This window comes from Sorex fumeus, unplaced genomic scaffold (assembly GCF_029834395.1).
Source record: "Sorex fumeus unplaced genomic scaffold, SorFum_2.1 ptg000007l, whole genome shotgun sequence".
NCBI lineage: Eukaryota > Metazoa > Chordata > Mammalia > Eulipotyphla > Soricidae > Sorex > Sorex fumeus.
Genome location: NW_026606064.1, coordinates 14,985,502 through 14,999,610, shown reverse-complemented (window position 1 = coordinate 14,999,610; position 14,109 = coordinate 14,985,502). Strand labels below are relative to the sequence as shown.

General features: G+C 40.5%; 1 protein-coding gene across 4 annotated transcripts in view; it reads right to left on the bottom strand.

The window, feature by feature from the left end:
* The window catches only part of LRRC4C (leucine rich repeat containing 4C), a 1,436,015-nt gene that overhangs the window by 594,535 nt on the left and 827,371 nt on the right, over positions 1–14,109 (bottom strand). For all 4 annotated transcript variants that reach the window (XM_056132091.1, XM_056132083.1, XM_056132106.1 and 1 more), the window contains exon 4: positions 7,744–7,877. The gene's annotated coding sequence lies outside the window, so the exon portion shown is untranslated. The remainder of the gene's footprint in view (positions 1–7,743; positions 7,878–14,109) is intronic.

The following is a 14,109-nucleotide window of genomic DNA, read 5'->3' as shown; positions in this document are numbered from 1 at the left end:
CTCCACTCCTGAAGGAACCGGCAGAGGAACAAAGCCACACGGGTCCCAGGGCTGAGATCTCCAAGCCTACTCGGATTGGGGCTGAGCATCCTCCACCCAGATCCTCCAAATTCCAGTAGGCGGGGGTCACACCCACCAACTGGCCCCCTGGTGCCGTGTAATCCCATCAACGGCCAAGACTCAGAGACTATAAAACCCAGCTCCCAGAAGCATGCAGCCGCATTCGCAGCCATGCGACATCTTATCATCTCATTCCTACTTTGGACAAACTGGCAGGCTACCAAATGTAACCTGCCCTCACGGCAGAGTCTGGCAAACTCCCCGTGGTGTACCCAATATGCTAAATACCAGTAACAATGATGAGTCTCATTCTCCTAACTCTGAAAGAGCCTTGAATATGGCACTTTTTAAAAAAACCTCAGGGCTAGGACGAAGGAGACATTACTGGGGCCTGCTCGAGGCAATTGACGAATAACAGGATGGTTGTGATTGTTGTGACTAATATTTATATGTCTATTTTATATTTACATATATATTTATAGGGCTTAATATGCTATATTCAAGGTTAATACAATATATATTTATTTATAGGGTTTGATATTATATATATCGTATTAAGTTTTTTCCCCACTTTATTTAAACACCAGGGTTTACAATAAAAGCTTTTAGAACTTTTATTTATTATTATAAATAATACTTTCAATGTGGAAACAATGAAAACATACTTGAACAGGTGAATGCTAAACAAACAGTTGTGTTCCTTTACTTAAAATACTACCCAATTAAAACAACTTTCCTGACAAATATGTTAAATAAAAAAAATGACAAACAACATGTTGTATAATCTTTGATTCCATTTATATAACATTACTATAATAACAAAATCATAAACTGAGTGCACACTAATAGTTTTTTTCCTACCTAACCAAGGAAGCAGGAGGTGGGAATGGAGCATGTGTAACTATAGAAAGGCAACAAGAGGAAACCTTATGGCAATAGAAAGACTCTTGACGGGATTGGCACTATTCTGATTTTATTATTGGATATAGTTTATAAAACAGCATCAGTAGAGGAAAAGGAGAATTAAACACCATGGACCTTACCCTGCTCTCTCATAAAGGTGCATATTCATTTAGAAAAATTTAAACAAAATATATATTTATATAAAATATATTTATATTTTATAATTATAAATGTTGGGCTGGAGTGATAGCACAGTGGTAGGGCTTTTGCCTTGCACACAGCTGGCCCCACTGAGCGGGGTTCAACAACTCTGCCCCTCTTGGAGAGCCCGGCAAGCTACCAAGAGTATCTCATCCACACGGCAAAGCCTGGAAAACTACCCGTGATGTATTCAATATGCCAAACACAGTAACAACAAGTTCCAAATGAAGATGTTACTGGGCCCGCTCAAGCAAATCAATGAACAGAGAGAGGACAGGACCATAACTATGACCATGAAGTATAAATGTTATATACATGATATATTATAGGGTTTATAGGGTTTAATACACTAAATATAGGGCTTAATACTATATATATTTATTTATAGGATTCAGTACTATATATATATATATTGCATTAGGGTTTTTTTCCCACTTTCATTTAAACATTTTGGTTTACAATGTTGCTCATGATGATTTTTTGTAAGCATTCAATATTCTGACACCCATTCCACAACCACTGTCACCTTTCCTCCACTATTGTCTTCATTTTCTCAATCATGCCTCGATGGTGAAAAATCTATCTATCTATCTATCTATACACGTTTTATATATATACAGATTATATATAGATATATATTGATATATTTATATATTGGTAGGAGACAGACAATGCTCAGGCTTTTGCCTGACAGTGCTTGGGGAACTTATGTGTTACCATCAAACCAGGGTCGACCATGTTAAAAGGAAGTGCCATAATCACTGTATCATCTCACCTGTCCAACAATAAAAATCTGAACTCAAAATTCAGTCATCAGCAATTTTACACGGACTTATTTAATATCTTACATATCAGGCACACGCATGTCCTCAGTTGATTTTTAAGGAATTCTCTACAGTTTAGCACCAGGATATTTAAATGGCTTTGCTTTCTGTTGCGTTCTCTTTCAAGCCAGAATCTGATGTCATCTGATGAAACCAAGAGTGGCACAAGTCCAAAACTCCAGCATATAATCAAGTTAAATAAAAAATCTGAGATCTCAGTGGACAGATTAATTGAGCCATACTGATTCTTTCTTTCTTTTAAAGTATTAAACAAACACAGATCTTTAGACAAACATACACAAAGAATCTGTTGGGACAGAGAATTAAGACAGTGGATAAGGCACTTGCCTCACATCTATTCTATCCAAGTTCAAACTCCAGCACCACATATGGTCTCTTGTGTATTTCCAGGAGTGATCCCTAGTCACAGAGTCATGAGCACAGCCAGGTCTGGCCCATGAAATAAATTGAAAAGCCAAAAACCAAGGAATATGCTATGTACTAACTGCTCTCACTTCAAATCTGTCTTCCACGGGGTTGTTTTGAGGTTGTGAGTCTGTACCTCCACAGAGCATGTCTCCTTGCCAGCTCCTGTTGCTGCCAAAAGATAGAGCTGGAAGAAGACTTATGGAGCATGGCAACAGGCACCAGAGCAGAAGAGATCTGTTCCTGCATAGCAGATAAGACATGTCCCTGCATAGGGGCCCAGAAGGGAGTGTCTGGGTGCATTTTACAAGCACCAGGTATCCAGTATTGAGTCTCATTCCCCAAAATTGTTACCTAACTGCATTCCTATCTACCCATAATTGGAATTGGGCTGGGGCAAGCAGGGTTGCAAAGGTGATAGGTCAGTAATGCTAAACTTTATGTGACTGGGACATCTTCTTAAGCCAAGACCCTCTATAAAATATGTGTATTTGGGAATAAAGTGAGTGGCCATCAGCTGCCTCCCAGAGTGGTCTCTCCAGGCACACCGTCATCCTTCGTCCAGCATCTGTCAGGGTCTGGTGCGCAAACATGTCTGGGCATGTTGGGAAGAAACTGTTCCCCAACAAAGACTAAATGTTCCAAGGGAAAGTAGAAACCGGCTTCCTTTTCCAGAGAGCAACATTCTACAAAGGAGCTGTTCACAGTTTATATTTGCATTTTTAATTACACACCAGACACAGCCTCATTGTTTCCTCATCCAGCTATTGAAAAGCACTAATTTCCTACTAACTCCTCAGAGATATGGCCCTGGATCTGTCTGTGAAGCTCTTCTACTTCAGGAAACTGAAATAATGGCTGCACGGTATCCCCCTCAAATCTCTGAGTAACAGTTTCATGTGGTCCCAAGTTTGGGTACCACACCAAGTTGACTGGCATAACTCTGCTTAGGAACAGAAATATCAGACCCAAGTCATCATGAGCTTCTCATGTTCTTCTGCACTGCTGGCCACAGCCCTACCCTCTATTCCTGTCCAGAACAGACTCTCCTCCTATTTTCCAAATTCTAATCCTTTCAAACTCATGCCTACTATCCCTGCTGCCTCAGTAGCCTCTCCTTATAGAGACCAGCCTCTAAGAATTTTGTGCCCCCTTTTACCTTTTTGTTGGATAATATTGATTTGTTCTTACTCTTTTGTTGCCTCCTGGCACAAAATGGATGCCTGATCTGCTGCCTCCCCCACACTCACATTATGGGCAACCTCCTGGTATCAACAGCATGGCCTCAGTTTTGGGAAATATCCCAGCTTGTAAATGTTTATCTAGAGCGTACCCTCGGTTTAGCACGTCCTCTGTGGTTATGTCTAAGCCTGATGTGGCAGCCACTACCTTGAGACACATGTAAAGGTTATGAGGGCCAGGGGGGCTATCAACTGACTGACAGTGCGTGACTCATCCCACCCCACTGCTTGCCTCTTCCCCTTTCCTGCCTGACTTGGAGGGGGGATAAATACCTGTGGTGTGAAACAATAAACAGAGATCCTTCACCATCTCCTGCATGACGGAGCCCTGTGTGTCTCGAGCGTTGCTTTCACCCTGACGGCCTTCCCCTGGCTCGGACCCGCAGCGCCGGATGTGACACTCCTTCTGTAGAGTTTAGGTTTAATGAGTTTCTCCCTGAGTCTTGGCCGCTGATGGGATTACATGGCGCCAGGGGGCCAGGTGGTGGGTGTGACCCCCGCCTACTGGAATTTGGAGGATCTGGGTGGAGGATGCTCGACTCCAATTCGAGTAGGCTTGGAACTCAGAGACTACAAAATGCAGCTCCCGGACGAGACCAGTGCAGTCAGTCTCCTGCCCCTGCGCCTGGCTGTTCCTCACCTGGGTCCCTTGGAGGGGAGCGGGTTGAGCTTTCCTCCCCACCCCGACCAGGGCTCCAGCAGCCGAAGACCTCCAGGACCAGCCACCACCATGCTGAGACCACTCTCCGCACACATGAAGGTACTGGCAGAGGGACAAAGCCACGCGGGTTCCGGGGCCGAGATCTCCAAGCCTACTCGAATTGGAGTCGAGCATCCTCCACCCAGATCCTCCAAATTCCAGTAGGCGGGGGTCACACCCACCACCTGGCCCCCTGGCGCCGTGTAATCCCATCAGCGGCCAAGACTCAGAGACTACAAAATGCAGCTCCCGGAACATCTTATCAAAACATCTGGACAAACTTGCAGGCTATCGAATATAGCCTGCCCACAGGGCAGAGTCTGGCAAACTCCCCGTGGTGCACCAAATATGCCAAATACCAGTAACAATGATGGGTCTCATTCTCCTAAAAAGCCTTAAATATAATCTCAGGGCTAGGATGAAAGAGACGTTACTGGGGCCTGCTCGAGGCAATCGACGATTAACAGGATGATGAATGAAAATGAATGAGTTTCTCCCACCACAGGGCTCATGCTCCTGAGACACACCCAATTCCATCAGGCACTAATAATCCTACATTGCTATTCTGTTTCCTTTGTATTCTTTGCATGTATTAGCAATGGTCTTTTTGTATAAGGCCATTGCTAATACAGGAAGACAGTTGATGCTATGTTCTCATGACATGGGAGTTAAGTTACAAGCACAGTCATGGAACAAACTCTGTAGTGACCCATAAAAAAGTAACTGAATGAGAACTCTGTTGTCCTTAGGAAAGACTAACCTAAGGACTATGATCTGGAATATATAGTGAGATGATCCCAGGAAGATATTACCTTTAAGCTTAATATATCTTTTACTTAACCTTTAAGATAATATATCTTTTACTGTGTTCATACAAAATGACTAGAAATATTAGTATCCAATATGATTGTTTAAATGGATTAGTAACTGGGGAAAGGAGAAAGCAATACACTCTAGATGGGATCCCATCTGTGAGTGGATCTCCTAGAAATCTCGAGTACTGAACCCTCAGATGAGATTTCGTCCTTGAGTTAATCTCCTAGGAGAACTTCCCACTGAAGGAAGGCCTTTACATCTGTTTGTTGCTATGATAATGTTCAATCCCACCTATGTGTACCACTAACCTTCATGATTTCTATATAACTATGCTGTAGGAAAGTAGAAGGACGAATAACTGCCCTGTGGGAGAAACATCTATGCTGCAAGAGAGAAGTAAGGAGAATGAAGCTGTAAGAGAGAAGTAAAAGATAAAAATTAAAAAAGAGAGAGATATAAGTAAAAGAGAGAGAAATAAACTGACCAACAACCAGCCTATCTCCCCATTCCTTCATTCATCTGTCACATTGACTGGCTGGGGAAATGATTCTCAGCCACAGAATGCTCATGTCCCGTGCACCCACGTTTTCTGAACTTACACTTGTTCAAGTCTCTAGTACCTGGTTCACCATTCTTAAATACAATCTGTTAAAACTAACTTGTGTTTCTGCTTTTTGAGTGTAAAACTAAGGGCTTCAAACAGTTAAAGCATGGTTTTAAGTTAAATGAAGGGAATGTGACTATATAATTCCTGAGAGGCAAAGTTTAAGGAGAAATCAGACAAAGAACAACTCTAAGAAAATATAAGGAAAGCAATTAGATTAGATACAGAAAAGTTATGGAGGTAGAGAAGGGAATTGAGTGTGGGGTGGAGAAATAGAAGAGAAACAACAACAGAACATGAAATGGAAATTCAAGAAAAGTTATAAACAAGATGAGTTGTGTTGTTCACTAGAATAATATACACTCGCCCTGGGGCTTCAAAGACAGTGCATAAGGAGGGTGTTTGCTTTGTACAAAGTCAACTCAGGCTCAATCCCCAGTATTCCATATGACCCCCAAGAACCACCTTAGTGGAGAGCCAGGAGTAAGGCCTGAGCATCATTGGGTGTGGCCCCAAAGCAAAACAAAATGAAAAGACCATCCTAGAACTCATCTTTATTTTGTTTTGCCCTCTAATCATCCTGTTTCAACAACTCCACTTATATTATCAGCAAAATTATTTTACTATTCCACGATAAGCTTTGGACTTTAGTTTCTATGAACAGGAGACCCTGAAAATGAGCAGCTAAACTCGTGCTAACATTGGAAGGACTAAAATCAGAGTCAATGAAAGAGTCAATGAGAGTCTCACATGTGAGAAAAATATTATAGAACTTCAAGAATGTGTCTATCATACCATTGCCTCCTCATTTTCAGAGAGCACTTTACAGGCTAAAAGACAATTCAGCATCTATGTTCTTATGTGAGTTTTGAAACAGAGTGGACTCCAGGGCATCTGATATGTCTTTACCTTCACTGACATCATGTGAAGAAGCTGATAGAAGAAGAAAGATTTGCTTCTGGGAAAATCTTTGGCTTCTGAATTTAGAACAAATAGCTGTTGTATAATGCAATCCAAAGAGAGCAAAATACTAACAGGAAAATATATGAACATTCCTCCTGCTATGGCTCTAGGTTCTTACCAAGTTTCTACTCTAGAATGAATGTATAAAACGGCATGACAGATTTCAATGTTTTCCAAGTAGACACATACCACTTAGATAGAATTTAATGCCACTGTAATGTGATTTTTTTTGCCTTTTCAAATCTATGATTCCCAACAGGTGAACCAGTAGATTATTTCCATTGAACAGTGCAGGAAAACTACTACCTCCAGGCTCTGTGCCTTTGACCATTGTAGATACAACATTTAGCTACAGAGGTTGCCATAACCCCCACCCCGTTCATAAACAGCTGCCTGTGTGAGTCACTTGGACTTTTACTCTTCCTAACTGGTTCACACACACACAAGTTCCACTTTCTCAATAGCCCAATGGTATCTACTACCCTGCTGTCACATCAAGCTTTCCAATCTCACCAGGTTTTCAAAGGAAGAATAAAAAGTCAGCTCCCTTTCCCAAACACTTTGTTCCATATTAATGACCTACCTGCTGCCCCGGTTTCAAAAAAAAAGAGGAGCACATCACCATTTGTCTGCTTGTTTTATTCTGAACCCTGGGCAGACCAATCTGCCAGTCTTTCAACTCCCGGGGCAGTGCAAAGAAACATCTGCTCCAGGAGCAGTTTGACTCCCGCCCCTCTGCATAAATCACCACTAGTAAAAGTTTTATGAGGTAGGTACTTTTTCCTCCTGCTTCCTCCCTTTGTAAATGACTAAAGCCCAAATGAACAAGATGAAATGGCCAGACATTTAGCCATATGTTGGTATCCACATGTGTACATTTGGGAGGGAAGAGAAGCTGTCAGCTGTACCGATGGAACATTATAATCATCTGAAATGCAATTAACAACCCCACAGTCATTGAATCTTTGAAGGATTTTAACGCAGTAAATTATATGTCTCACTTACCTGTAGCAAATTGTTCATGGAACCATTTGTCTGTTTGCAAAAGTTGAATCCACTCAATTTATGGAGACTCCAAAGCAGTCAGGATGCTTCCATACTGTTACTCGACATCAGTTATCTTGTTCTTTCAGTAGTCCCTAATTAAAACAAAATAAAAGATGCTTAGTAATATATAATGCTAAATAAATGTTCACCGATATATGATTTAAAACCTGAAAGTCACACCTTTGACCATTGTTATTATTTGTATATGAGAAAGTTGCAGGTAGAACTATTTTTCTCTTAAAAATCATATTGCATGGGGCTGGAGTGATAGCAGAGTGGGTAGGGCATTTGCCTTGCATGCAGCCAATCCGGGTTTGATTCCCAGAATCCCATATGATATCCCTGAGCACCACCAGGAGTAATTCCTGAGTGCAGAGCCAGGAATAACCCCTGTGCATTGCTGGGTGTGACCCAAAAAGCAAAAAAAAATATCATACTGCATGCAAAGAGTGGATATATAGTGGATAAGGCACTTGCTTTGTACATAGATCACCTGGGTTTGATCCCCAGAATCCCCTAGATGTTTCCTCTAGCCCCAACAGGAGATAAATGGGCATGAACACACCAAAAATAATCATAGTGTATGTCAATATAGTTTTACATCTAATCTATAGTTTTACATTTAATTTATGGGAAAGTCAGGACAACAAAGTCTTGATGAAACATATTTATATAATGTAGAAATCATATAAATTAATATGATGGATTATACGAAAGAATACACAACCTGAGAAGGTAAAAAAAATAACACCAAGATAAATTACTACAGGCATAGCACTGCTTTAATTTAATATACACATATTCTGTACATATATAAATTCAATCAATAAAATGGACTTTTAAAGCAAGTCTTCCCTATATGCATAGCAGATGTTTTAATTAGCCTTTTTCAGATCACTGGGGAAAGACTTATAGGTCAAGGTGATCAGAGTTTAAGACCAGAAAACCAAATATATGCTCTTACACTCTTCCTTCTTCAAGTATTAGAAAGAAACATCGATTATCACCATGTTCTTTCAGTTATCAATAGCACTGTCACTGTATCACTGTCTTCCTGTTGTTTATTGATTTGCTCAAGCAGGCCCAGTAACGTCTCCATTGTGAGACTTGTTGTTATTGTGTGTGGCATATTGAATATGTCATGGGTAGCTTGCCAGGCTTTGCTGTGCAGGCGGGATACGCTCGGTAGCTTGCCGGGCTCTCCAAGAGGGGTGAAGGAATGGAACCTGGCTCAGACGGGCCAGCTGCATGCAAGGCAAACAGTTTACCACTGTGCTATCGCTCCAGTTATCAATATATATTTTAAAAAATATATCTTTTGCCCATTAACTCTTTCCTGGGTAAAAGGGTAAAAAAGGGTATTATGGTGAATTCCAAGGAAATATTGATAATATGAGTGATACAATGATGTGTCATGATTCTGGTTATATTCTTTAAACTCATATTGCTTTTTCTTTCCTTAATCAGAATTGCTTTGACCTAAACATCTAGTTTAGAATTACAACCCATTTAAGTAAACTGAACAAACTCATTTCACGTCCATCAGAGTACCATATTATTAGTTAACCCTCACCCATTATATGAGACTGAGCAATAGCACAGTGGTAAGGCATTTGCCTTGCAAGCAGCTGGCCCGGCTGAGCTGGGTTAGATTTCTCTGCCCTTATCTGAGACCCCGGCAAGCTACAAGAGTATTTCGCCCTCACGGTAAAGCCTGGCAAGCTACCCGTGACGTATTCAATATGCCAAACACAGTAACAACAAGTCTCACATGGAGACGTTATTGGGCCCGCTCGAGCAAATTGATGAACAATGGGAGGACAGTACTATAATGCAGTGCTATCCACTTTATATTAAAAAGCCTTCAAGCATCACACTCTTTCCCATTGTCCTATAAGATATGGCATGTCGTGACAGCAAAAAAGCAAAGAAGTCTGTGCTCGGGGAAATTGACCATGAGAGAAAACCCTTTATTCCTCACCCTGAACAACTTTCTTCTTTTGGAATATCCTGTCAAAGATTCCAATTAGAAAGTCACTACATCTTTCCTAAAATCTCTCTTAGTAGAATACTTGTCAGTCAGATATGATCTCAGTATTTTCTAATTTTGTTACATAAAATCTACTTCCCTTCCCACCATTTTTGAACAATTAATTAAGAACAAAGTGGTGAAAGAAGGGCCCCCTTGACACAAATTCATGAATAAACACCTTTTGGTAATTTTGCCTCAGACTTGGTTTTAACTATTGTCATTCTGTGCTATTACAGAATTTCCCCTTAGGATAATATGTAACTCTGGAGAGAAATGTATAAATTTGTTCAGCAATTTCCAGACTCCTTTAGCACATGTTAAAGAAACACAATAGTGCTTAGAGCAAAAGGCAAGGGCAAATACCCTGAAATTCATGAGAGGATGAGTCCCAAATCTATAAAATAGTCTAGGCAATTGAGCTACAGTTGATGGGTTTTTAAGTATTCACAAGACACTTAATGTATTTGTCACAATTTCATTGCTCTTAAAAAAAATAAAGCACTGATAGATTTGCTATATGCTAGTGATTTACTATAGACTAGTAATTTGGTATGGTGCCCAAATATAGGTAACTTAGGGGAACAGATGTAAAAATATATGTTTTTGTACCACTTCTACCTCCAACTCCCCAAAACAAGCTTTGTAAATTTCTTCTCCTCCTCCTCCTCCTCCTCCTCCTCCTCCTTCTTCTCCTCCTTCTCTTCCTCTCCCTCCCCCCTTCCTCCTTCTCCTTCTTCTCCTTCTCCTTCTCCTTCTCCTTCTCCTTCTCCTCCTTCTTTTCATCTTCTACCTCTTCTTTATTTCCTCCTCCTTTTGTCTTCTTCCTCTTCGTCCTCCTTTTTTCCATTTTTTTAAAGAAAAAAACTTTTTGACTATTGATGTTTTGGCTGGCCATCATCCTCAGTGGTCCTCGGTTCCCAGCATGATGCTCAGGGGGTTGCTCCTGATTGTATTCAAAGAGTTATAGTGCTGGGAATAGAACCCTGGGCTTTACATATTCAATGGCAAGGGCTCTAACACTGAACCACACTCCCACCTTTGTCCTTCTGATAGGGGCCACCAAGATAGTACAGGTTTTAAGGTGTGTGCATTGAACAAGGTCAACTTGGATTTGAATCCCAGCATTGTCTATGACCTCCACCATAGTCTGGAGCAATCCCTGAGCACAATAGTAAGCTCTGAATGTGACAGAGTGTGGCCTCCAAAACAAAACAAAGCTGATAAAAGGCTTAATTGGGTATGGTTCACTTGGCCTTCAGCTTTTCTTATCTTAATGGTGAATTCCAGAAATAGCTGCTAGAGTGTGAGTGTGAATATGTGAGTGGTGAACATGTATATAGACCAAGTCCAGCAGGAGCGACAAGGTACCTCCAACTTTGGATCCAGTTCATGTGTCACCTAACAGGGCATATTATCTTGATTTCTTTCTCCAACTCAATAGAAAACTGTGACACACTGTCTGCAACTCATCTCTGTTCATTTTTGGCTCTATGGAAAAAACATAGAGTATCTAAGACTAAATAATTTTTATTCTATCCAGCAGCAGTTTGATTGAATATCCTGCTCTGTGTGGATGAAGCTAGTTTTATCTATCTTTGGCACATGATTCCCCCACTTACTTTATAAAATAATGTACTCAAATTGATTCACATGATTGTATGCTTCTCAATCTCAGAACTTATTCTATGAAGTTTTGATAGCTAACTTTAGGAATCAAAAAGATCTATGTGGGGGATCAACTCAGTTTCTATGTTATTCCTCAGTCACTTTGTGAGGCAGGCATTCTGCTCAAAGTCACAGATTAGAAAAATCAGGTTAAGAATCAAATAAAAGTATACAAAGAAGTTGTTGCAGCACTGTACAATAGAATGGCAAAGAGGGATCGCATAGTACAGAGCTGTCATTTTTATATGTGGAAATAAAGAACTTAAACAAATGATTCTTTCCAATTTCCCATGCAGCCAGGAGCAGGGCCTGGCTCAACAACCATTCATCTGCATGTTACTGTAATTTTGGGGACTAGTTGTCTAAGGAAATGAACCATACCAGCCTAAAAACTAGAGAGAAAGGAGGAACAATTCCTTCTCTCCTTCTTTCCTTCCTTCTTTCCTCCTTCCCTTCCTTCCTTCCTTCCTTCCTTCCTTCCTTCCTTCCTTCCTCCTTCCTTTATTCTTTCCTTTATTCCTTCCTTCTCTTTCTTTTATTTTCATTTTCTCGCAAGTAGTGCTCAGGAGACTTGAGCTCCCATTCCAACAACTGTTGGCTAACCAGGCTCATGATTGATGTAATGGCCCAAGAATACTGTGGTGCTTAGGCTATGCAGTACCAAGGATAATGTGGGTCACTCTGGTAACACTGGAGGGCTCCAAGTCTGGAGCTGGTGATGTTCAGGACACAACATAGCATTGAGGATGAAACGGTGGTTGGTTGGGTATAAGACATATTTATGCCTTGACCGGGTACCATCTCTCAATCCCCAGGATAGGGGCAAATAATTAAAACTAGTTTAATTGACAGAAGATAGGAAGCTTGCTTTTCCCCTCTTTGTGTATCTGGCTACTTATCCATCCAACTGATCTGAAATTTTGTCTGAATTTATCACCCTATTCAACTTTGTAAAATTTGTTTTTGGATTACACTTGGCAGTGTTTAGGGTCTATCTCTGCCTCATCACTCAGGAATCACTCCTGGAAAAATCAGGGAATAATATGGCATGTTAGGAGTTAAACCCACTTTGGCCCAGTGCAAGGCAAGAACCACACCCTCTATACTATCTCTCTGGCCTACACCCTTTCTATCTTGAGATTATCACTTTATATGTTTATAAATATACCCCTGAGCAGAGTTTAGGACTGATTTTTTTCCCTGAAAAGAGCCAATTTATTGTTTCAATCAATGTCACATTTCCCTGAAATGTTCTTCCGGTGGTGGGGATTAACTGTCATGCTGTGAAGATCAAGTGGAAATCAGGGGTAGTTTGAAAACCGTTACATGAAGCTGGTGAGATTTAAGGTGTTCACAGTAGATTTCATTCCTAAACTTCACCTAAGTGACAGAAGTGGATAAAGAAGAAAGAGGAAGACTGGCTGGTAGACATTTCTCTTAAGGCTACCTTTCTTCTTCCTACTTCACATGTTACCTTCATTATTACTTAAGTAAAACTAAATTCAATTTGTAGTATTTCAGAATGTCTGTGACTGCCTTCATCCTTTAATTCCATCTTAGAGGCCATTTGTCTTTTTATGTGACTGCCTTTAAATCAATTCTAGGAGTAAACTATGTTTTCAAATATCAATCTTAAAAATAGAGGGATAGATCTGATTGACTAATACAAATATAGCTGAGGCCAGAGACATAGTAAGATAAGATGCTTGCAGTGCATGCGGTCAACATGATATAAGTTCCAATATTACCTATGTTCTCCTGAGCATCAATAGATGTCACTCCTGAACACAGAGCCAAAAATTGTCCCTGAGTACCCACAGTGTATGCATCAAACCCAACATTTCCAACTCCCTTTCCCCCCCCAAAAAAGAATGAAACACCCTAAGTATATTTAAATATATGGACTTTTACATAGGGGAGAAAAATTAAGACTATGAAGGCTGTGTGACAGAAAGAAAATGCAAGAGAACTCTTTAGTGGAAGAAGTCTTAGGAATGACTTCTCTAAGTTCTTTTATACAGGGGGAATTTGAAGAGCTCTCTGGCCTTCCCAGATAGTTTTACACTTAATCCATTCTTTGTTCACAAATATAGTCATACTTCCCAATGTCACTACTAACAGAAAGGCAGAAGTGATTTCCTTCTTCTCTTCTAGATATTTTGGATTAATATTGCATTATGATATCAGAAAAGTTTCAGAGATATGTCATTATAAATTACTGCTTTATTCCTGAAGCAGGCAGGCAGGCAGGAAGAGCACCCCATGGCAATGAGTTCTTGGGAATGGTTAAAACCAATAGCCATAAGGTTGCCAAAAACCCATCTTGTGGACACAGGAACAAAAGTCTGATAAGACCTTTACCAGGAAACAACAGAGACTTGGGGAGGCTGGACCTCTATCTCAGAGAAGCTCTTGAAGGAACAAAGGCCAAGAAAAGAATGCTGAAGAAGAACATAGGCTATTCCAACTCTACCTCTCGGCAAGTATCTTAGGACTGGACTCTTACCTAGGTAGAAAGTCTCTTGTGGGGAATCTTTAGAAAAAGTCTAAAAAGTCAAAAAAGTCTAAAAAGATAACTTGAAGAAAGGAATCACGTGTATATGTTGCCTGTGCCTATGCGCTGCCTG